This window comes from Coenobita brevimanus, chromosome 74 (assembly GCF_032717465.1).
Source record: "Coenobita brevimanus isolate Jiangsu-jjx chromosome 74, ASM3271746v2, whole genome shotgun sequence".
Classification (NCBI taxonomy): Eukaryota; Metazoa; Arthropoda; class Malacostraca; order Decapoda; family Coenobitidae; genus Coenobita; species Coenobita brevimanus.
The window spans coordinates 23,937,643-23,963,296 of NC_137027.1; positions in this window are offsets into that span (position 1 = coordinate 23,937,643).

Genomic DNA, 25,654 nt, shown 5'->3' on the forward strand with positions numbered 1-25,654 from the left:
TCACAACACCATTCGTTTTTAATGTGTAACTATTTTAAGTTCAAACATCCCAGATTCTGTAAGGCACTGTGCAAGACTATAGGCAGACAAATAGAAGGATAGGTAGGTGAATAGATAGAGTGATAGATAGAAAGATATGCAGACACACAGACAGACGTACGATCAACTGTTATGGTATAGTTAAGCATTACGTCAGTACACTGTGAGCATTTATTCATCTGTCTCACACTGTACTCGAAATCAGTAAGTTAGATCATTGCCCTAAAGAAACGCAATCATATCCTCATTTCGCCTGCTAATGTAATGTGTCAGCATTAGTGTGTATTTGACTATCATCGCGCCAGATTTGCAAACGATTCCTAAGACAATCTCCTTCCATTTACTCCTCCCTTCTCCCCTACAACCTCTCACTCTCCCCCTCCCCACACACCTACTTTCTCGAATCCACTAACCACTGTTGGTGTGAAGGCGATTGCGCTCTGACCCTTTCTTATGCCCTTCCGTAATGGCCATTAAGCCCCTATAAACTCGGACAAGAATCGCACCGTCGGCTCTCAGGCACGATTGAACTCGCCTTATTGTAAATTTCTAGGGAGAGCTCGTTGCCGCGGGTAATGTCCCTGAGAAAATATTCTAATTTACTCGACTTTTTTCCCACCCGAGTGGTGCTGGCCGAGTCCATTGTCTGCGGAGTAGAAGAGAAGGATTGGGAAGGGGGAGGAGAGAGAGTTGGGCGTAGGAGAAGACGAGAATTGGCGTGGGAGAAGACAGCGGGTCAAGTTAGGGAGTGGTGGTAAAGATAAGGAGAGAGAGTGGACAGGAGAGAGAGGGGAAGGAAAGACAAAGTCGGGGGGGGGGGGAGGAGAGACAGTGAGGAGGAGAGAAAACGAAGAAACAAGAAAGCGAGTGAGGAAGGGGAGGGTTGGGTGGAGGAGATAAGGGATGGAGAGAGAAAGGGGAGAGAAGAGAGTGTTAAGAGAAGAGAGAGTCGTGAGGAGAGCATGGGAAGGAGACAAAGTGAGAGGGAGAGAGAGTGGGAAGCACAGAGAGGGAGGGGGAGAAGTAGGGTGGATGGAGGAAGGGAAAAGAGCTAGAGAACTGCGGCCAGACGGGAAGTGCACCACTTTCGAACCAAATGGCCCTGGGATATTTACCAGAGTAAGGAGTATTACATACTGCTCCGCATTTCTGGCACAGCTCTTTTTTTTTTTTTCATAAGTATGCAGTAATACATGTGAGTTCATTTATTTATGTTTGTTAAATTATTGACTTTTTTATTTGTCAGACTTTGGAAATAAGCAGACAGGCCTCCCATTGAGTCCCAAAAGTCCTGTAGTGAAGAGGTAAATGAAAGACACATCAGACATCTGTAGTTTGGACATTTCCTCAACGCTGATTACAACAATGTGGAGACAGCGGGAACAAAATGAAAGTTCGTCTATGGATTAAAGAATTTAATAACGGTACAAATGTCTTAGAAAGCACTGATTAATATTCACACACACACACACACACACACACACACACACACACACACACACACACACACACACACACACACACACACACACACACACACACACACACAAAGTTATTCATGTAAGATTCAGCACTAGAATATTTGTGTGAAATTCCTATATACTGGTTAGTTTGGCAGGCTCATTGTAAGCTGGTATTGTAATTATCATGATGGACGGTGTGTGTGTGTGTGTGTGTGTGTGTGTAATTAGAATGATGGAGGGTATGGCTATGTGCAGTTTCATCCAGTAAGGCAAGGTTACCCTACCTTTGGCTTCACACTCAATAGTTGGGCTCATTTACTACCCCACAGCATTCACACACACACAACCACTGACTTTTGGAATGCAAGGCTCACTACGAACCCGTACTGCAGGATCGCACTCCATGTAATTATCTTTCAGTATAACATCGAAATGTTTATCTGTTTATCTAACTGTCTGTCTGTCTGTTCGTCTGTCTGTCTGCCAGTCTGCCTATCTTCCCGTAAGCTTAATGTTAGTGAGGGCAAGTTAACCCTTTCATGGTCGTGTCATTTGTAGTGCTGTATTCCCGCTTACGCCGGACGATTTTACTTAACTGAGGATGTCATAAGACCTGAGTATTGTCACCATTAACCCTTTCATGGTTGGGACAAGTTCATTATTTTTTTACAATAAGTGGCAGATGATTTAATTTTGGGGAAAGCGAGTCCCATAAGCGTGAGAGTGAATGCTGAAAACAACGTGATAAATCCAGGGAAATAATGATTTGGAAGTTGCTCATCATCACCACCATCATCAGTACTATCATCACCATCATCCGAGTCCGCAGTGTCACCATTTTTAATACAACTGATTCCATTAACGACGAAACTAGGAAGACAGTCATTACCCCCTGTCATCACCCTGTCCAAAAAGTCACGAGTTTAACATATACGTCCAGCAGTGTATTGTAAGTGTATTTAACCGTCGACCTACCAGGCCACCACACCGTCGCTTGCACAAACACCTCCACATAATTGAAATCCCTCTCTCATATGCCTGGGCGGACGGGCAGTGGCGCGCGTCTTGGCAAATCAGAGCAAATATTGTTCCCTGCCACTATTGTTGTCTTCATATTTCATCTAGCAGTTTTAGGGGGGACGAGGTGGGAAGGTAGACAGGCTAGCGTTGGGGTACGGCATTATTTCGCCCCAAGTTTGGCTTTAATACTGCCTTCGCTTGCTCCTGCCTGACTTGCCCCGCGGGATTACGTGATTATCTCCTGAGCCACCCAACGACAAGAAACCCTTATGATTTATGAAACAGGATTTTCCCTGGCTGAATTATAATATTTTGTATTGGTCTGTTCCATCGAAGTAACTGAAAAATTATGAATTAGAGAACACTTGTTGATTTTCAAAACAGCTGTCGGGAACACACACACACACGCATTCTAAACCGTAAAGAAGTTAAGCCACCGGTACTGTGGACCTTATACCGTTGGTGAAAATAATCTTGATTAATCCATAAGGTCTTAGTAACTATGGCTGAGAATAGGACCCAAGTTGATACATTTTTTAAAAATTAAAAGTAGAATAAACTTTTAAAGCTTCCAACTAAATATCAAGCACCCTGTATGCCACTGGAAGTTCTGGGAGGGGTGTGGGTCCATGTAACACATATATAATTACGAACTGCTTTACGATACATGCAGTGCGGCAACAATAAGCAATATGCAAAATAAATCGCCAAGGAAAAGGTGCAACGAACCCTGACTGCCACCTGTAACGCAACACCAATCCTGGAATGAACACTAGGTAATCGATTTAACACACAACTTCATCGTCATAATCACACTACCAGTCACGCAATAAACCATCAATTAATCCAGATCCGTCAAAGTTGGGGTACGTGGATTGATTTGCCGCTCCTTCCTCTCTCACTGCCTGTCTCGCCCTTCACCAATCTTCCTGTCCTACTCTTCCAACTTCTGTTTATTCATTCATCAATCTAGCCATCTATCCATCCACTAATCTTCCCAGCCTGCTCTCCTTCCCTCCCTCCCTCCCTCTATGTATTCATCCATCCATTCCTCTGTCTAACCACCCACTTATCCATCCATCCATCCATTCATCTTTCCTTTAGCCTCACCAGTCTTCCTACCCCCATCTTCGTCCATCCATCTATCCATCCATCCGTCTATCCTACACTTCCAATTTCTATTCATTCATTCATCAAACTAGCCATCCATCCATCCACTAATCTTCCCAGCCTGCTCTCCTTCCCTCCCTCCCTCCCTCTATGTATCCATCCATCCATTCCTCTGTATAACCACCCACTTATCCATCCATCCATCCATTCATCTTTCCTTTAGTCTCACCAGTCTTCTTACCCCCATCTTCGTCCATCCATCTATCAATTCATCCGTCTATCCGTTCATCAAGCCAGCCATCATACACCTGCACCTATCTTCGTTTCCTACCCGTCTTACCTCCATTCTTCCATCGATTCCATCCATCCTAAGACTTCACCGTCCTCCTATCCGGCTTCCTTCCCATTCATCCCTCCAGCCTTCCGTCTGTCAGGTCATCCTTCCATTCATCGGTCCATCCATCTGTCTGCCCTTTGTCTTCCTATCCAACATGCTTCCCAATCATTCTTCCATCTGTCTGCCGTTTGTCTTCCTATCCAACATTCTTCCCAATCATCCTTCCATCTGTCTATCCATTCTTTTCATCACCTCACTCTTCCGTCTTCTTTATACTCCACAGTTCTTCCTAATCTACTCCTCCCAAGGTCATCCACCCTTCATCTTCTCACCCCCCCAACACTCCCTTTCTTCCATCTTTCTTCCTCATCCCTCCGTCTTTCCTTCCTCTCTTCTTCCGTCCATCCTTTATTAATACCTATGTTCCCTCTAACCCCGGTGTGGGTACATGGAGAGAGCGAGTATCGTGTATCACAAGGCAAGACAACACCCTCTCCGCCAAGACCCTTCATTCCATCAAAGCACAGCCGCTGTCTCTATATTTAACCACGACACTGATGACACGTGCTGGAGAGGGACGCCTTCATGTGGTAGCACTGATGTAGCTGGGCGACTGAACTACCTGTCTATGCAAACGTCTCACAGCTACTTCCCTATCCCCGAAAGGAGGATGGTGGACTAAAGGAAGAGGGTAATATAAACCTGCACTCCACTGGGTTCGATCAGATAAACCTGGGGCAATAATGACAGTAACAACAAAGCATCAGGAGTTACAAGCACTGTACTGAATTTTGATGCTTTTTCATGTTCTTTCCTTTACATTATTTATTCTAAAACCATCATGCAGCTTTTTTACCATTATTCTTAGATGACATACAGCCTTTCGTTCCCTGATAATAAGTCATCATCATCATCAACATCATCATCATCATCATCCAGGCCTCTTTTGACTTCTAAGGATGGGGTGAGGTTAAGGATAGATTAATTCTACCAAAAACTCTATTCGTCTCTCCTCCAACACACAGCGTCTAGGCGAGGTGCATATCCAGTGGGCCAACGGTGGTGAATGAGGCATGAAGCGGCCTGTCTGGGTTAGGTGTGAGTCTCCGAGGGGTTGTATGGCTTCAAAGATTCCGCAGCACCTCCTGTATAGTGATTTATTCTGTTGACTACATCCTATTATCTTCTTGTATGGCGTATCTGGGTTTGGTCTGAGAGGTCCTGGGAGGCATCATGGATTTGTATTTTAAAAGTGGCTCTTGTAAATTTCGTATCATCTCTTTCTTAGCGATTTATTTTGCATATTACACCTCTGCGTTAAGTGGCACTAGCAGAATGAACCCCTTCAGTACGATGTATATCATTTCTCTCTCTCTCTCTCTCTCTCTCTCTCTCTCTCTCTCTCTCTCTCTCTCTCTCAAACATACGTTGGTTAATATATAAGTTGAGGCTGGCACTCCATATCCCCCTTCCGTCCCTATGTTTTATGTTATATTGTGTGGAAGCGCCTATAACATTTTTCATTTTTCCTGAACCGCAGCGTCATGAGGCCTTTTTATTACGCCAGCATTTCATTTGTGTCTTACTGTATTTGAAAGTTCCTGTGCAATAATGAAAATGTTCTTAATATACTGTATTTTAAGAGTGATTATACACGCACGAATTTATATATCTTTTTTTTAACATATAGGTCGATTGTATTCATTCCTGGATGATGATAATTTTTTGTACAATTGTTTATACTTTACCACGTATAATACTCATTTCTCCTGGCCTTCAAATGTCAAGAATTCTGTTTGCTTCATCACGAGAGCATGTAATTTCTCCTGGGCAGCAAACATCAAGAATTCTGTTTGCTTTTCCACGAATATCTTCTATTTCTTCCGAATAGCAAGCGTCAAGAATTCTGCTTGCTTTACCACGATAATATTATACCTGTCTTGAACCGCAGCCGCCAAGAATCCTGATGGTTAAATCCTGTTTGTTTTAGCACGATTTTACTTTTCCTGAACCGCTGACATCAAGATTCCCGTATGTTTTATCACGTTATTTCTTGTAAACCTCAAACTTCAATGATCCTTTTTATCTGTCCACGATAGTGCATTATTTTCTCTTTGCAGACATCACAAACGTTTGCATTACAACAGTTATATCACTTTTCCTGAACAGTAAACATCAAGAATCCTGTTTAGGGCCCCTCACATCCTCTCACGCATTTTCACGCCCTCTTGCCTTGGCCATTTTGGGGGGTACTTGACACTCTCTCTCTCTCTCTCTCTCTCTCTCTCTCTCTCTCTCTCTCTCTCTCTCTCGTCCCCCTTATATAATCTCTTGTAACAACTCTGGTTTCCAAGTTTTACAATGGCGTGTCCTTTGTCTGCGTCCAGCATCATTCATTTTGTCTGTCTGTACTCGTCCACACACATACACGCACACGCCCTTGCACACACACACACACACACACACACACACACACACACACACACACACACACACACACACACACACACACACACACACACACACACATTCTAGCCCTCTTCCTGCTCAGTTTCCATGGTGATTAACACTCAGACGGCGGGTCGTGTACTGCACTTACGTTCTCTCTCTCTCTCTCTCTCTCTCTCTCTCTTTAACCCAACCCCACTCAGAGATATATTTTCAGGGATTTACACGACGATGCAACCTTTTCATCAGGCCAGAAGAGAATGCAATATGAACGGCAGTACTTTCTAAGGGTATGTTATTGTGTAAAAACAGGAAGGTAGGAAAGAAGGAAGGAAGGAAGGAAGGGGATGATGAATGACGAGATGAGTCTGTGTGTGTGTGTGTGTGTGTGTGTGTGTGTGTGTGTGTGTGTGTGTGTGTGTGTGTGTGTGTGCGCGCGTGTGCATATTTGATCCACTGCATATGAAAACAGTGACTCCGTACCATCATATTAATCCACATAGCAAACGAAGTACAGGACACCCATAAAAAGCGTTAGTTATGAGTGCATAAACCAAAAGGAAAAACAAATTGCCCTGCACCAACTATAATACACCTTTGCAAAAAGATGTGCTCAGTATCATGCATACATAATGACACACACACACACACACACACACACACACAGACAAGCACAAAGGTAGGGTCTCTCTAAATTCATGAATTCTCTCTCTCTCTCTCTCTCTCTCTCTCTCTCTCTCTCAGGCACATACTCTCTCGCGCGCCTGCTAATCCACGAAGGAATTTTCGTATTTTTTACGTGTGACTGAATTACATTTAATTATGTGTGTGTGTGTGTGTGTGTGTGTGTGTGTGTGTGTGTGTGTGTGTGTGTGTGTGTGTGTGTGTGTTTGCTTGTGTGTGTTTTTTTGTGTATATGTGTTTGTGTATTGTATGTGCGTGTGCTTTAAGATGTGTTTGTGCTTCTTGTGTTTGTGTTTGTGTGCGTGCCTACTTTTGTTTTTATATTTGTTAAGTATGTAAAAGAATATGTACGACTTTTTCAGTTCTTTGGTTTATCTGTGTTCCTGTGTCATTTGTGTGTGTATGTGTGTGTGCTTGTGTGTGTGTGTGTGTGTGTGTGTGTGTGTGTGTGTGTGTGTGTGTGTGTGTGTGTGAGAGAGAGAGAGAGAGAGAGAGAGAGAGAGAGAGAGAGAGATGGAGAGAGATATTATTTACGTAATGTGTTTATGTGTACCTGTGCCAATGATAGTCTTTAGGTTCAAAAGTGCCTGAAAAAAAAAAAAAAAAGGTAATATTAGCAATACTCCTCCCCTCATATAAATCCTACAGCCTACACCAAGTCGCCACTCCAGCTCCATATTAAAGCAGCAACTCCAGATTACCGCTCCACCTCCAAATCGCCACTCATATACTGTGCCCTAGAAAAACCACTATATTGCCACTTCAGCGCCTAATCATCATTCTAACGTAAAACTGCCACTCGAACGCACAATTACCACTCCAACAACATATCACCACATGAGCGCCAAATCGCTGATCCAAAGGCCAAATCGCCACTTCATCGCCAAATCGTCTCTCTAACGCCAAATTAGATCTCGCTGTTGAAAGTTGCCTCGCCACAAAAACTGTACTGCGCCGCAAATATCCATTCACCAGTGGATATGTTTGGCGGACGTAGAGGTAATGTATTTGCCTCGGGGGTAGCAGAACTAGCAGGTGGGGGGGGAGCATGGTTAGTGATTAGACCCTGAAGGAGAGAGAGAGAGAGAGAGAGAGACAGACAGACAGACAGACAGAGACAGAAACAGACAGACAGACAGACAGACAGACAGGCAGACAGAGACAGAGAGGTTACATAATAAATCGCCTTCGTTAACAGGAATGGAATACTACGGTTGTTTTGACCATAAGCTTGGCAGTAGAGTGACAGTATTTACATTTTAAAATCTCTAACTCACTCTTGGATACATAAAATAATCTAGCGCTAGCACAGACACAATAGTCATGTTGCCATGACTATGAAAAGCTTGTGAAAATGTCGTGACCTCTGCCCCATAAATACCATAAGGTTTCTAAGAGGGTGGTCTTGTACACCCTCGTGCATTTTAATAGGGTCATAAATAGCGGGACGGGGCAGATTCCGTAGCTCGTGGGGTAACTGACAACACGTGGCGTCCCCCTGATGTTGTTGTCTTGCTGCCTGGATAGTCATGGCTGGGGGGTGCATCTGATGGGGCAGTAGAGAGAGAGAGAGAGAGAGAGAGAGAGAGAGAGTGTGTGTGTGTGTGTGTGTGTGTGTGTGTGTGTTTTCCTGGGGATTGTCGGGGAGCAAATCTGTTGTGGGCTCAGCCAAGATAGTGTTTGCATTTATATTTGCTATCATACGAGGCTTTTCCTCGCCTTCTCATATATTGAGTTCTACGATTGGACAAGGTGACAGGGACCTCTTTGCTCAAATGCATAGGGGGTTCAACAGTATTAATAGACTATCTTTATTCTTCGCTCTGCCACCTTCAAATGATTTATTGAGGCTAAAGCATACGATGTGGCATTTTTGTCCACAGTACGAGAACGCTGTGTAGCTGGTATGGGGTAACTGATAACATATGACTTACTGTTTCTGTCTCGCTCGCTAAATACAGACTGTCGGGGAATGAATCTGATGTGAGCTGAGACAAGAGGGTGGGTGGTTCTGTGTGTGTGTGTGTGTGTGTGTGTGTGTGTGTGTGTGTGTGTGTGTGTGTGTGTGTGAATCTGGCTTGGGGAGAGGCAGTAGTGTGGGTAGTTGTGTATGTAAGGTTGTGTTTTGATTGCTGATGTTGCTGTTGTGGCCCCAGGTTAATCTTTAAATGATTCCCGTCGACTGCAGGCTGATGTTGCCCTTAACCCGCAGTCCAGCATATCGAAGTTGAAGTAAAAAATGCCAGATGGAAAAGTGCTAACGTAAAAATAGGAAAAAAATGAACGCTTCAGTAAAATATATGGAGAACACATGAGTGGACGTCGCAGTGAGAATTCAGCTCATTATTATTAATTGGACGCTATAACAAACTGAAAAATGGCAGCGAGGCGTAACGCAGCTTTAAAATACGGGGATAATATATAGTAAAAATAAATTAACAACATCATTATTATCAGTTTAACCCTTATTCCTACCTTAAAGCATTAAAAAAAGTGACAAATATATAATGACAAGAAGGGAAGTCCAAGAAAACCCAAACCCAAAAATACAATAATAAGAAAGGACGAAAAATGCAGTGAAATATAGAATAAATAAAAAAAAAACTAAATATAAGAAGGATCAGGTGAAAAGGCAAATAGCGGTAAAATTCATCTCATTTTAGTTAATTGGACGCCCTGAGCGGTGCCGTCAGGAGGTCATGAGAGGAAAACAGCGAAAGGAAACATATGAGAGAGGAGTGTTACTGTCACGTGTTTTTGTGGCCCCCTATCTTGACGTTTTCCCCTCTTTCGTTCTTCACATCCCTCTTGTCCCTTTTTTTCATTTCCTCTTCTTGATCATCCCCTTGTTCCTGTTCCCTTCCTTTCTTAATACTCTCCTTTCCTCTCCATTCTTCTTTCTTTTCTGTCACCTTTTCCCTATCACTAATCTTTTCTTTTTTCTTCTTTATTCACTTCTCATATTGGCTCCCTATTCACAACAACTTATCTTTTCCCTCTTCCTTTCCCAGTTTCCCCCTTTTCATTAATCCTTTCTTCTTGAGGTAAATACTGTACTGTACATGAGAGAAGGGTGTTATTGCCGCATGATTTTCTGTATCCCCTACCCTTACGTTCTCTCTCTCTCTCTCTCTCTCTCTCTCTCTCTCTCTCACACACACACACACACACACACACACACACACACACACACACACACCGCTCGCTGGTGCAGTGGTAACGTTCCCGCTTGCCAACTGGTGGACGGGAGTTCGCGCCTCGCTCAGGTTGCGAAAAGTTTCACTGACGAAGTGGGTGGTTACTGTCCCCCTTGAACAAGGGGACGGGTGTGTGCGTGTGTGAAGGTCACAGCCTTGCCCTTAGATCGGACTATATGAGCTCTCAGCTCCCTCCCGGGAGGGTAAAAGCTGACCATCACGACCATCAAGTGATCCTGACCGACCCGGTGAATTACCCGGTGAATTACACACACCTCGAGTAGCCAGTCCCTTCCCCCTTCCACAACCGTCTCCCTTCCCGTTTCTTTTCTCTCCCTTCTCGGACTAACAAGACTTCAATTTCCTAGACATTTCACTTACTGTCTACAGTCTTCTTCCATACTTCCCTTCAGCCCCTGCCTTTCATAGTTTATTTTACTTCATTTTTCCCTGGATCCTACTCACTCTCATTTTTAGCAGAAGGAAAACGGTCAGGATGACGATAACAATGAAGACGATGATGATGATGAACTGTGTCCTATTTTGCTATCTACTTTAATATGTTTATCTTACTCTTTAATCACTTATCTTTGGTCCATAATCGTCCTGCCTCCCCCCTCTTCTCTGTATCCACTACATCCAGCTTACATTAATCTGCCCACCTCAGTCCAACTCCAGCTTATCCCATCGTTTTCTTCATCATCCATAGCCAAATGAAAACACACACTTCCATTTGTCACACGTCACAGTTCCTACAGTCTACTTGGATTCAGACTTAAATCCCTTCCATAACTCTTTCCTCTCCCTCTTCCTCTCTCTTCTGTCAGTTCGTACTTCCTATGTCTCCTATCATCCCTTTTTACACAGTTTATCGTTTTTACCTACCCATTCCGTCTCTTCCACCCTACACTCACCCAGTCTCCTCCTCCTCTGTATCCTCTCCCATCCGGCCTACATTAATTTCCCCACCTCAGTCTCTCCTCAGATACCTCATCACTTTTTAAATCTCTATTCACAGCCAAATGAAGAAACATTAGCCTCCTTTCTCCACTCGACCCAATTCCTACAGAGTTTGCCTGAATACTCTTCTTCTATACGGCAGCTTGCTTCCTTGGTTTGCCGCCATTGAAACTGATTGAGACAAAGGCTGCTATGACTCACCCTTAGTTAAATTAAATTATTTTGTCTTTGATGAAAAACAAAGATCTTGAACTCTCCTGACTATGAGAGAGCTATACCATTTACTATTGTACCTGGGCCTGTCTTAAGAAAAACAAAATCGCTAACTCAGCATGAATAACACACAATATGCCATCGTAGTGAAGGGCAAAGGGATTAATGTTTCTCTTTAACCAGCAGTGGTCCCCCCTGATCTGAAGGAAATAATCTGACAGCAGCAATAAATAAATAAATAAATGAATAATATATTAACGATAAAGATATACACAAAAAAAGTTATTTGTTTGAAGGAGCAAGAGCACTAGACTTACAATGAATTTCTAAGAGTTGAGTATTAAAAAATGAATAAACTAAAATGTAAATATGACACCATCCTTAATATTTCTATTCACTGAGACCTTTATGTCCACTGACGACTGATAATCATATATAAATTTCTAAGTATCTCTATAATGTTACCTGTGCTTATAGTACCTGATGCCTGGTATGTTTTACCAAACTTTTACTGTCATTTTTTTCTACATTCTGTGTATATTTTGAGCCTAAATACTCTCTCTCTCCCCTCAGACACACACACACACACACACACACACACACACACACACACACACACACACACACACACATCACCTCTTACATACCTGCCATCATCTGTATTTGTTACCTGTGTGACCACCTTGTCATTACTGGGTAGGTGTGACAGCAAGGCCCGCCCCTCACACGTCAAGGGTCGTGCAGTGTGACAGAGGAATCTTCGTAGCACTCTTCCTTAGCTATTTACTCTGCTTATTACAATGATCTTATTCTAGGTACCATAGGAGGCTTTGTAGCAAATCTCTCTTGTCAATTTATTTTGCATATTATAGCCTCACTTTCTCTCGTGTTTTATTTATGAAGTTTTAACATCGACTTATTTTGCATCAGTACCTTGCAAGAATATACTGACGTCTTTTATTTAGACGTCAGTAAACACAGTAAAAGTATTTAATTATGTCATTTCATCTAAACTTCTAAAGCCTCAAGAAAGTTTCTTATAGTGTGTGTGTGTGTGTGTGTGTGTGTGTGTGTGTGTGTGTGTGTGTGTGTGTGTGTGTGTGTGTGTGTGTGTGTGTGTGGAGATCACAGAACTACAGGGAGACAGAGACAGTGAAGGTCACTATCACAGGTATATTTTTTGTCAGTATTGTCAACATCTTTGCTATCCACCTACTGATATCAGACGCGATGAGACAGAATACAGAAACAGTCAAACTAACTTTTTAAAAATATCCCTGAGAAACTTATTAGAACAACAGCTGAAAACCTGTGCTGGCGACTCCTTCATGTGGTGGCACTGATATAGCCACGCCAGGCCATAATGTCACTAAGGACGATGAAAGGTATATGAGAAAAAAAAAGTGAAAAATTAAAAACTTGCTATGATCTCTACCAACGAAGGAGAAAAGTATGATGGAAAAAAAAATCTGGTAATTTTTCAAAAATATACCCAACTAACGCACACTGAAATCAATATGCTCATTGCTGACTTTAAGCAACGCTAAGCTTTTTCTCTTATATAAGCATTCGTCGCAAATGCTTTTCTTCGTACATAAAAAAGGAGATGGAGGGGGGAGTCTTCAGCTCCCATCTCCATCTTTCATTGCATCTACCTTAATCTAACCTAACCTAATATAACTTAACCTAACCTAACCTAACCTGACCTAATTTAATCTAGTCTGGACGAAGATTCGATAACAGACGGAGCTACGGGCTGGACAACACCCACTTCCACTTCATATCTATTAAGTAATAAAAAGTGCATATGCGACGTATGTATAAAGAAGAAAAATCTATTAAAACTGCATAAACTAAATGACGAACATATGAATTTCACTCTACGTTAGTTGGGTGTATTTCCGAAATAATACCATAAAGCTTCCATCTCTTCCACACCAAGAAAAGGTATAACGTAAAGCGAGACAGGGTGACTCGGCGGACTGGTAAAATAATTGATGGTTCATTCCGGTGACGTCAGAATGCGCTCAGAACTGGATTAAAGAAAAGAACAACGTATAAAAATATTCCGAGCAATACAATGAAGCATGATACTGAAAAAATTGCCTCACTCCTACAAACTCGCATATTAGTTCTCAGTGCAGTAAAAATTACTGTCAGATTAACACACACACACACACACACACACACACACACACACACACACAGATTCTATAAAACGTTTCGTCCCGCAACGTCGTATATCTCCCTCGAAAATTAAACTTTATGATAATAGCTGGTGCAATTAACATAACAATAATATTAATACAAGAAAAAGAAGCTTCTAAATCCTGCACAGTCCTAAAATAATGCAGTCAAAAGGCTATATAAATAGGTACAATAATCAATGCCACTATTGCACAACAATCGCGATACATACAAACAATCCCTTCTCTCCTACGACATGAACACAGAAAAAGAACCGCTTAAAAATTTTAAAACGTTGATACAGAAAATGGAATCGTTTCAAAGCTACCATACCTATACAGAAGAAAACAAAAACCTTTTAATCCTACAATATCGAGCCAGCATTTACCGTCACTTGAAGTGTTTGATAATTCGCACAAATCGAGCGGAGATATATGTGAAATCCTGGGCGGCGTGGGAGGGAGGGAAGACCATTTATTTGCACTGGCCCGTATAATAACGTAGCTATACATCCCTAGAGAGCTCAGATATACGTGGGTATGTGTTACAAGGATTCGGACAACGTGGATATGCACATGATTTATTTTATTCTTCCTATAGCCAGATGATTTAGTTTAGAGAAGGAAAGAGAACTTGTCTGTAAGCAAATTGGAACGGCGACACCTTACATCATACATCCACGCTGGTGATGCCCTGTAGGGTATAATGTTTTGCTCGGTGTGTGTGTGTGTGTGTGTGTGTGTGTGTGTGTGTGTGTGTGTGTGTGTCTTGCTCTTCAGCCTCTTCTTTTTTTCCTAGTTACTTTCCTTCCCTTTTCATCATCCTCATCCTACACTATGAGTTACAGTGAAAGTCAACAGGAAGAGAAATGAACATACGCCTTTCGGTAATGTCTACTTTTTCTCCTTTTGTGTAAGCCTCTCTTCTTCCATTTGGTTTCCTTAAAATTAATCGGTAAGAAAAATGAACACAAGCCTCTCTACAACTGTCTTCTCCCCACCTCCCGCCCTTTTTTGACACCCATCTCTCCTCCTCGTTCCTCTTTTCCTTCCTTTTAGATCCTCGAAGACTAATGACAGAGCTGTCCCCGCGAGGTGGGATAACATAGCAGTGAGAAATATGGCCTCGTTGCTTAAGTGTCAGTTTAGGATCATTACTCTTTAGCTGCGTCGTTCTCTTTGAGTGGGTGTGAGTGAACACTAATATATTATCAAAGGGTGTTTAAGAAATGCCGCTTAACTTCTGATCGAAGACACCTTGTGTATAACTATATTTTCTACCTCCGAATGATGTCCAAAAAATTGTCGCTCTAGCTCTTCAGTGCGATATTTTAGTCTTGCGACGACTAGACGACTTTAACTTTTTGGAGACCCGTTGACTGAAAAAAGAGAGGTAGATCTAACAGAGGGTATGTAGGTAAGGTATGGAAATAGATGTGGGAGGATAATGTGGTTTGGGAAGCAGAGTTTGAAACCAACTCCCATATGAAGGAGCATCATCCAGAAGAATGGTAGGTAGGTACCTTTGTTATTTTCAGTGACAGTACCTCGAGTATAAAAATGCAAAGCACTACATTGTATAATAAATCGTGAAGAAGTTTATGACCTTTATCAGTCTTATTACCATTATCGTAATCAGTTACGTTCTTCCTCAGGCATTTTCCCCAGAGTCTATGACATATATTCAAGCATGTTGTATTCAGGATTCTCGATATCAATAAATCTGGATTTTTTTCCTTCCTCTGTTAAACTTTATTAGAAAGTAACAAGCCGCATGATCCCAGCCATTGGTTCTAACTTGCTTTGCATAAAAACTCGAGATTCATAGTCATGGAAATGTGGTATATTTATTTATCACAGTTAAAGAACCAGAAGTGGGTGGCAGTATGGAGCAGAAGCATAAATCACAATAGCCCTTAAGGTTAGTCTGGAGTAGCCAACACTTTATCTTCCCCCGCCCATGCCATCTATTACCATCATTCCTAACAGCTGCTGGTTCAAAGGATGCAGCTGTCTTTGAGCTCTACAAGTTGGTTTTGGGGGTGTATTTTACTGTAGGTGGCACAGAAGAATTCGAAACAGTTTTTCTCACCGATTTATTCTTTACATTACACCTCAGTATCGCGACATAGGGCTGTATTCTTAGTGGTACGTGAGAGTTCGTAACACTTTTTCCTGAGATGTATTTTTGAATGTTTTGAAGCGGTATCAGGGAGCGGTGTCACAGCCAGCGCGCTAAAGCTGGTCGCGGATGTTAACTGCTCAAGTTAGCGAATAATTACGAGGGTGGAGTGGGGTTCTCTTGTGGTTTTTATGCTCCTCTGACTCACCTTCCTGTGCTAGGAAAGTACTTATTTATATCAACTCTCATTTTCTCCTTCTTAATGTTTCTCCCTTTCTCTGTTATCGACTCACTTGATTCTCTTCCTTTCTCTGTAGAAAAGTTCCCTTAATTTCTCTCCTTTTTTTTTTGCTTTATTTAATATTTTGCAACTTATTTTTCATTTTTCCTGACTTAATTTTCTTTTTCACCATTTTATATTTTTTTCCTCGATTTTTCGTACATTATTTCACGTTTATTTGATCTTATAGCATTTCATCACTTACTTGACTTTCAGTATTATACTTTTACTCTAGGTGTGTTTCTATGTTATTTGGTTACTTTAAAAAGATAAACTTCCATATTCCTTCTTATCTTGTAATGGTATACCCAAACTTTTATTTTCTATGATCAATTTCCTTTCCTTGCAAAGTCATCATTTTAATATTTCTACCATCCTGTTCATAATTACCTGTGACTGGAATGTTACTTTTTTTTCCTGGAATCAATTGCAAGGACTCTAACATTGTGTGAATTATGTATACATAATTTCTTTCTTTCTCTCTCTCTCTCTCTCTCTCTCTCTCTCTGTCAACAGAAGACTAATGGTGTGGCAAAGTGTCATGTAATTGCCTTCGCTGCCGGCTATTTCACACACACTGCCGGCTATTTCACACACACTGCCGGCTATTTCACACACACTGCCGGCTATTTCACACACACTGCCGGCTATTTCACACACACTGCCGGCTATTTCACACACACTGCCGGCTATTTCCCACACACTGTCGGCTAATTCACACACACTGCCGGCTACTTTTCACATTGGCAGTCACATAAATTCACCTAAAATGGCCATATTTATGAAAGACATAGAGAAGCTTCACCATTATTTATTGGTTTAAAGTAATCCTCATCACCATCAGCATTAGCACCATTAACATCATTTGCACCACCATCACCACCACCACCACCCTCATCATTGCAAATATTGTTAAATTCTTATATGTGTCTGTAAATTTAACTCGTTCTGCCCTTGGATGCATATATATTTTTTCCCTCTTGCTAGCTCCTCACGATTTTTGTTCAGCTTAGGACTAACCCATTATTTTTTTTTTTTAAGTCGAGAAGTAAAACACTGAATTAATAAACCCTTTCATTATAAGACGCCATATCTAAGTTGATGAATATTGTATGACATGTATTTATCCTTACCCTTATCGCGACATTTTCATACTTGCCTCCTCCACATCTTATCCTGGCACCGACAAACACATCCACTACTTCACCATCTCCACAAAACAATCACTTCCACAACTTCATCTCCATCAAACATTCATCTCCATCACTTCATGCCCGGTAAACACTCCTTCTACTTCATCCTTTCCAGCCTCTTTTCACTTGGGCACAATCCCCAACCAACACTCATCTCCACTACTTCACCATTTCTAACAAGCACTCATTTCCACCACTTCATCATCTCCACCAAACACTCATTTCCACCACTTCGCCAATAATCTCACTCCCATTCCTTCATCATCTCGAACCTCTTTCATCCATCCATCCATCATCCAGTCCTACATTGCCCCATGAGGAGCGTAGGAGCCCGGGGCTAGGCATTGGTCCCGACATATAAGATGAGAGTGACTACTTAGGCAAAAATCCCTAACCAGCACTCATCTCCATTTCCTCCACCCTCACCCTGTTGTAATGACTGCCTCGGATTCTTTCATCTCTCTGCCCCTTCACACCTCATATCCACCTCCTGCCGGCAAATATAGTTTCCATTTATCGTTCTGGGAAATGTAACTTATCAGCTCCCCTCCTTCATCTCTCATTGATTTCCCCCCCTCTCCCCGTCTCTCTCTCTCTCTCTCTCTCTCTCTCTCTCTCTCTCTCTCTCTCTCTCTCTCTCTCTCTCTCTTAAGGAAATGCGAAAGAACCCATCTGCAAATATCCAAAATAAGAGGGAACAGAGGAGTAACACGCGGAATAAATCGCTTAGGAAAGGATGTTACGAAGTCCCCAAAGCTACTTAGGATGCGACACTGAGTACTCCTTGACCCTACTTTTTTTTTTTTTCGGACTCCTCCTGACCTAATATCCCCTATTCAAATTAGGTATAGGGAGATCCGAAACCAAGACTCCTTGATCTTATTGGGGACTTGGATCAAGGGAGAAAGGAAGCCCCGAGAACAATATCCCTGAAGAAGGCAAGTAGAGGGGAAAGGGGGAGGGGAGACCCTACCCTTCTCTCTCTCTCTCTCTCTCTCTCTCTCTCTCTCTCTCTCTCTCTCTCTCTTCTCTTCAATAACATAAGGTATCAGTTGTTGTACTTTCGCTACCGTCAGACCATTATTTTTATCAAAGGGAGGATAAGGCAATATATATTCAGCTAAAGGACGACTTTTATGTCTTTTTCTTACACCAGACGAACTTACTCATCTGAAGAGATATTTATTTGAACGGGAGAGGTTAGGTACACCATTTACCCCTTTCTCGATAAATTTTCTCTTCAAACTCAACAAAATCTTCTGGAGACAAGAAAAAAAAAAGTTAAAGTATTAATTTCATAGTCTGTCATTCAATAATACGACACAAGATTATCTGCTGTCTGTGTGGGTGTGCGTGGGTTCTTCATAAGGTAAAAAGTGATTAATTTAGGACACTTCAGTAGAAATGTCAAGAAATAACATAAACCTAATTTAAATAATGGATGTTTGTGATGCGTCCGCAGCAAACGTTATCTACAAAGCTGAATAAAATCGTCTGTAGGAAGCCAAATTAAAATGCTGATGTACTGAAGCCTGTTTCTAATTATATGTATTTTGTATCATCTTTTATTTGTCAGTTTATAATTAGTTATAGTAGGTCAAAGTAATTATTATGCTGTGTTGTGTCTGTGTCCGATTCTTTTCAAAAATGTGACAGCCCATTTAATAAAGCCCATTAGTTCTCTTACGTGCCACAGACCTACACATGTCACCACTTTGGTATTAACACCCCTCGTCCATACTGACTACATGCTAGGGGTGTCTCAGTCAGGACTGGTGTGTATAAGAGGGAGGGAGGGAGGTTAAACTGACTATATCCATAAAAGTGACGTAAATTTCATACTAGAAATGTAATATGGGTAATAAAACGCTAAGGAAGAGGTGCTATAAATCCGTCTAAGCTAATCAGAAAATTACTTCATATCATTTAATGAAAGAAAAGTCACGAAAGCCTAACGCCGCCTCCTGTGAGGGGTGTCCTAGATAAAAGTACCTTCAGGCATATTTGTTCCTGCTTAGCAACAACTCTTCTTCCCACGACGGGCCATGGTCCCGTACATATACTCTCACACCTCCGTCGCACTCTTTTTTTTTTTTTTTTTTTTTTTTTTTTAGCGGTTCATTCTGTACGGCGTTACGCATCAGTATCTCTTGTATATTACTGACGCAGCCTGTATCTGTAATAAAATGATACAAATAACATGCAAGACAATGTTGAGAGGCAAGATGACAAATAAATCTATCCCCTAGTTTGGGGTGAAATTTTCGCTTACTGTGCAAAAATTTCCACGATCTGATACGCGAATATTAAAACTGCGAGGACACTTTATCACCCACGAGACGATAAAGAAATGCTGTCCATAATTTAGATACGTCCCACTTGCAGAAAGATGGTGTAAGATGAATATTTTTTATCTGTAATGAACGAAGCGAGACTCTAAGGGCCGGGAAGTATTCTCACTTGTAATCAAATTACAGTTACGAGAGTTAAAGATATCGTCTCCGTATACAGTATATTGGTTTAATCTTTCCAGTCTGGTGATGTGATTAACTGATTTATTTTTGGTACCTTGGGGGGATTTTTATTTTTTGAAAGGGAGAGAGCTACCGTAGTCAAAGGGCAAATCAAAACTTGCTTACATCTAACGTTCCTACTTCGAAAAGTCTCTCCAGAGATGAATAAATTTGTCTGGATAGAGATCGAATAAAAAAAAAAAAAGCAGTATGGTGGAGAAGGTTGACCAGGGTGTGTTAAAGTGGTATGAACAGGTGGAAGGAATGGGCAAGGCGGTATCGATAGGAAAGATGTATGGAGTGGAAGCAGAGGAAGTGAGAGGAAGGTGACTGCCAAGTAAGAAGTGGAAGGATGGGTGAAAGGCCTTGGAACATACAGTATAGAGGTCGGAGCAGCTAGGAGGAGAGTCGAATTTGTAACGGATCAAATTTGCATGAAGTGGCTGGGGTGGGAGGCGGGGCAGAGTCGCTGTATAAGAGTAAGACGTCAAGCAACAGGAGTATACGTATATCAGTAGGTCCTGTTTGCAGATGGCTGAAAAATTAATTGATGAAATATCGAAAGATAAATGTGGCTACAACCTCTTCACCCAGAGTTTAGTAACTTTTTCCTCCGATAGTCCTCAACCAATATCCTGAAACTGGTGCAATTCCACCCAATAATTTTTCTGTAATATTACCTACACTTAGACGGACTGAGGGACACGGACGAACGAATAATGCTTAGGTCTCTGCGCAGGTAATTATTCCAGGATAAGATGTAAGAAGCCAGACTTGTCACCTAAAAATCAGCAATGAAACCTCTACACGGACACAGCACTAAGACTAGATGAATAATTCGGAAATGTAACAAGTAGAACAAGGTTATTTTCATCTCCCTTCCTTTAGAGTGTTATATAACGTTAAGGCAGCAGCTCTCTCATCTCTTACCTGTGACCTAGTTCTCGTTCTCTACTTAGGGTCGAGTTAATCAAGGATCATAGGTAATTTTTACGATGAATAATTCTCTGTGGTGATTAACTGTTATTTAGGGATCATTTTATGTATTGTGTTAGGTTCATATTCACTCCACCTTGACTGTGAAGTATTTGGTGGTTGTGTAAGTCAAGGAAATGCACCTCATACGCAGTTGATACTTAGAGGAGTTTATCCATTCCCTAGTAGAAGCTGATGCAGCGGTAGTCAGAAATTTAACTCTGGATAGCATCAAAGGATTCAGTTCAAGTGACGATATTAATCTTCCCATAACATATGAAGCCGCTAAGATTAAGCAGAGGTGTTAGTTATACATCAGTGAGTAATATGTAAATTATTGTGTCTCAGAAATAGAACAATGTCAGATATATAATATACAAAGCGGTAAGACTGAAAGTGAAAGAGGTACATAACAAAACACATGTACCCCCTCCACAATATGTCTACCCCCGATGTATATATGTTCCTCCCCAATGCATACATGCCCCCACTAAACTTGCTGAGCTAGCACGCTTTCCCAGGACCTGAAGCCTGGGAAGAAGCCGTTATTGCATCAGTTCTTAGCAGGCAGCCAAGACGGGCAGACTATTTTACTGTGAGCTTGTAATAAACTCCTTATCTACTGTTTGTACACGGAGTTTCTATCACCAAAGTATTGCAAGTTACATTTGGTAGCAGCGGTGTTTCGAACCATCAGATTCTGACTGCCTCCTCCGATTTTTAGTGACATCACAAGATACACGACGTCTCGCATCTCCCAGCCTCGCCCCTCCTCAGTGCCTCTAGTGGTGTAATACCTGGCTGTGCTTTCTGAGTGTACAATTTTCCTCACCAGTGCTCACCTCTCAAACAACCCCACCAACACGCCTTGTTCCTGACCGCACGTGTCACCGTCGCCGACCTACGCACCTGTTGCACCTGTTCCCAGCACCTGCTCCGAACTCATCATGACTCCTGCCCCCACAGTGCCACTTCTCACTGTCTGCCCACTGCATGCCCACCGCCATTCTCTGCATTTGCAACTCAATAGCTCTACACCTGCCTTGAACCAACATCTGCCCTCACAACCCACCACCGGTCCCATCGACGCCACGCCCTGCCATCAACCACATCTGGTCTGCATTACGGAGCCTCCTAAGACCGCCACTCCCTGCCGGTGACTCATCGTGGCGTCTCTTCTCCTCTCCGCCCAGCTGTCTCTCCACCGCCTCCCCGCCTCGCCCCGCCTCGCCCTGCCCAGCCCCGCCCCGCCCCGCCCCAGCCCAGCTATGCCCAGCCACCCCTGCACGTCATACATCTCGACACTCCCGTCTCTACTGTGTAACTATAGTATATCTTTCCTTTCTATAGAGATTATCCTCGATTTTCTCTACAGATTGGTTATTGTAAATACTCCATCTCATCCTTTGCCTTTTATTTAAACCATCCATCCCTGCACCTTCATTCATTTTCACACCTACTCGTGTATTCCATTCTCTCATTATTATATTATACATTTCCACCTCTATATCCATCTTCATCCTTTCATCTTCCATTGCCGCATTAAATGTCATACTTTCCATGTCAACCGCTTAACACCAGCCCTCTCGACAAGGAAACATCAAATGACCATACCCCGTCTGCCGACTCTAACACAATCACTCATTTACGAAGTGGCAAAGAGTACCACCGCCCTGTACCTGAAACTCCCGTTTCACTTCCCGCAGACTCACTTACTACACCTCCTACACTCGTAAATCCAGATACCTCCTTCTCTACTCCTGCCTCTACACTCCCGTCTTCTTCCTCTACTCCTTCCCCTGTCGTTCCCTCTCCTGCCTCCCTTCTTGCTCGCCCTTAACTGCCCCTACCTTCTCTCTCTCCCACACTTCTCCTGCCTCCACTTCTGCACTTCCAGCCATGGCCAACCCTCCACAGTCTATCTATCTCGACGATGCCAATCGTCCCAAATTTACCACCCAAGACCCAACTTGGTCTGTCTATGATTTCCTCAGAGAAGTCGAAACAGAAATCCACAATAGACAAATCACCGATGAATCGCTCAAAGTAGCCTACCTCATGGGTCGCTAGCATCACGGCAAATCGGACATCGGATCCGCGATCCGTGCAGGACATTTCGATAGCATTTGTACCTTTGCTGATTTTCGTACGGAACTCATCAGCCTTTGTTGCCAGCATTCAAATACCGTGTCTCTCATGGGATTTATTAATCACCTAAACCAACTAGATGAGGACTTACGCATCCCAGCGCAATATACCAAGCTCCGCGAAGCTGCTGCCACCATGAAAGCAACTAGTAGCGAGATGCTCCAATTACTGGTAGGCACGAAATGGTTAGAAGATAAGAATGGCGTTCCAATGCTTTCACTCACCAACTTTGCTGACTTAACTGGTTACCTCAGATTCCTTCACTGGCTTACTCCTAAACAGCGAGAGCTAGCCTTGGAAACTGGTTTCAGTCCAGGAGATAAAATTATTCAGGTCACTATAGCCATTCATGAAAGAACAGGTTCGAACTACACGCGTCAGGGCACCACCCAATCCTTGGCCTCCTCAATCTGTCACACCTCCACAACCCCAGACCAATCTCGCTCCCGTCCCACCACATGTGGCAGACCTGCCACACATCGTTCTCCTACCGTAGGTCGTGATCAATCTAGCGCCCTGGCACTGTGGTCATCCTGGACATCGGGCATCCAGTTGTGACCGTACATACAGACGTCCTCACACCCAAACCAGACAGCGTACGCCTTCCCGCTCACGTCGTCCACACTGCAAATACCACAAATCAAGCACGACTCACACCACTGAGGAATGTCGTTACCTCAACCACCAACAGTCGGGGGAAGCGCCGCGCCTGTATCGGACCAATATCACGTAGAACCAGACACCCAACTCCCCATCCGCCATGTAGGTCTCATAACATCCTCGGGTTTAGTCATTCTCGGATGCAGTCATGACATACCAACGTCATTCTTCTTGGACACAGAATCCATAGTAAATCTCATCTCCGAAAATTCCTTACAAATTATTCATCGACATCACAACCACGTCAGTTCCCTAGAACCACCAGACATTCGCCTATGTGGTGTCGAAGGCTCCAAGTTTAAGGTTAAGGGAAGAGTCACCCTTGAAGTCAAACTCCACAGAGATTTGCCCCCTATCCCCATTGAATTTCATGTCACTAATGACTTGCAGTATCCTGCAGATGCCCTTATTAGTTTCTCCATCATGGCACAACACTCCATTGCATTATTACCTGCTTGTGGTAGTATAGACATTTCTGAATTCCCGGTTTACACTGTGGAATGTCCCCGTCCTATTCTTACAATCAAATCAGTCCTTCATTTACCTCTGTCCCTATCACTACCAAAACGTCCAACCCAGCCCAAACTACCACTATCATCATCTGCAAATACAGATATCATTCCTTTACTGACTGCGAGCAAGGACATAAATTCCTCAATGTCTCCTGATACATCATCTCAGCCCTCGAACATGGCTCTTACCTCCTCTCCCGACAACACTATCGCTGACTCAGACATGTCTCAGTTACCTACCTCACACAGTCTGAATGATCTTCTCCAACACGCAGAGACGAAACGTGCAGTAACAAATACGTGCACAATTTTGTTACCGCATGAGTTCACCAAAGTCTCTGTTTGTGTTGCCGGTGCGAAAGAAGGAGTGGATGTACTAACACTACCTGAGGCGTGTTGTGTGAATGGCTTGACTTATGAGTCAGCGTGGTGTACAGTCTTAGAGGACAGTTTATGCTACCTGTACTTGCTCAATGTCACAAATGCTCCACTAAAACTTAAAAGTGGTGTAAAGATTGGAGACTTCCTAGTATACCCAGTGGCCGTAAAGGTGTGCCAGGATTCCTCAATTCCTACTATTCAGACTGATGATAGTACGCCAATTGGTGTATGTACTATTAACTCTATGGGATCTGCGCCGACATATTCACCCAATATGCTCTCACATCTCACTTGCACAGATTTCCCAGAAAATACACCTCAACTCCTCAACCTTCTGACCTCGTACAGAAACGTGGTTGCCTTACCCAGTGAACCGATGGGTAGAACAGACCTTGTCAAACATACGATTGAACTACTACCAGGAACTCAGCCGATTTACATACCAGCGTATTGATTTCCTCACAGCCAGAGAAAGCAGACAGATCAAATGGTACAGAACATGTTAGACCAAGACATTATTGAACCCTCCGTCAGTCCATGGAATAGCCCACTTTTCTTAGTACCAAAGAAGGATGGCAACTTTAGACCAGTAGTCGACTATCGTAAGGTCAATTCTGTCACCGTTCCAGACCGTTTCCCGTTACCCGTCCTCACTGATTTGCTAGAATCCCTTGGTGAAAATAACGTAGTCTTTTCATCTTTAGACCTCCTCAGCGGGTACTGGCAGGTCGAAATGGAAGAGTCCTCTTGCCCAGTTACAGCCTTTAGCACCCCTTCCGGACATTTTCAGTTTAAGAGACTCCCTTTTGATCTGAGAAATGCTCCTTCCGTGTTCATGCGACTTATCCATTCAGTCTTCAGTGGTATGATGGGACATTTTCTTTTTGCTTACCTAGATGATATCATTGTTGTGAGTAAATCCATCCCTGATCATATTACCAAACTCCAGCAAGTCTTTGAATGCCTCCAGCTCGCAGGCCTGAAAATCAATCTCAGTAAGTATGACTTCCTGCGAAAGAAAATCAAATTCCTAGGCTATGTCGTAGATGCACAAGGCATTCATACTAATGAGGATAAAACTAAGGCGATTATTAACTTCCCAGAACCTACCACTGCCGAAGCTGTACGAAGTTTCCTGGGCCTCAGTGGCTATTATCGTCGATTCATACAGGATTATGCAAAGATCGCCGCTCCTCTGACCCACTTACTCAAG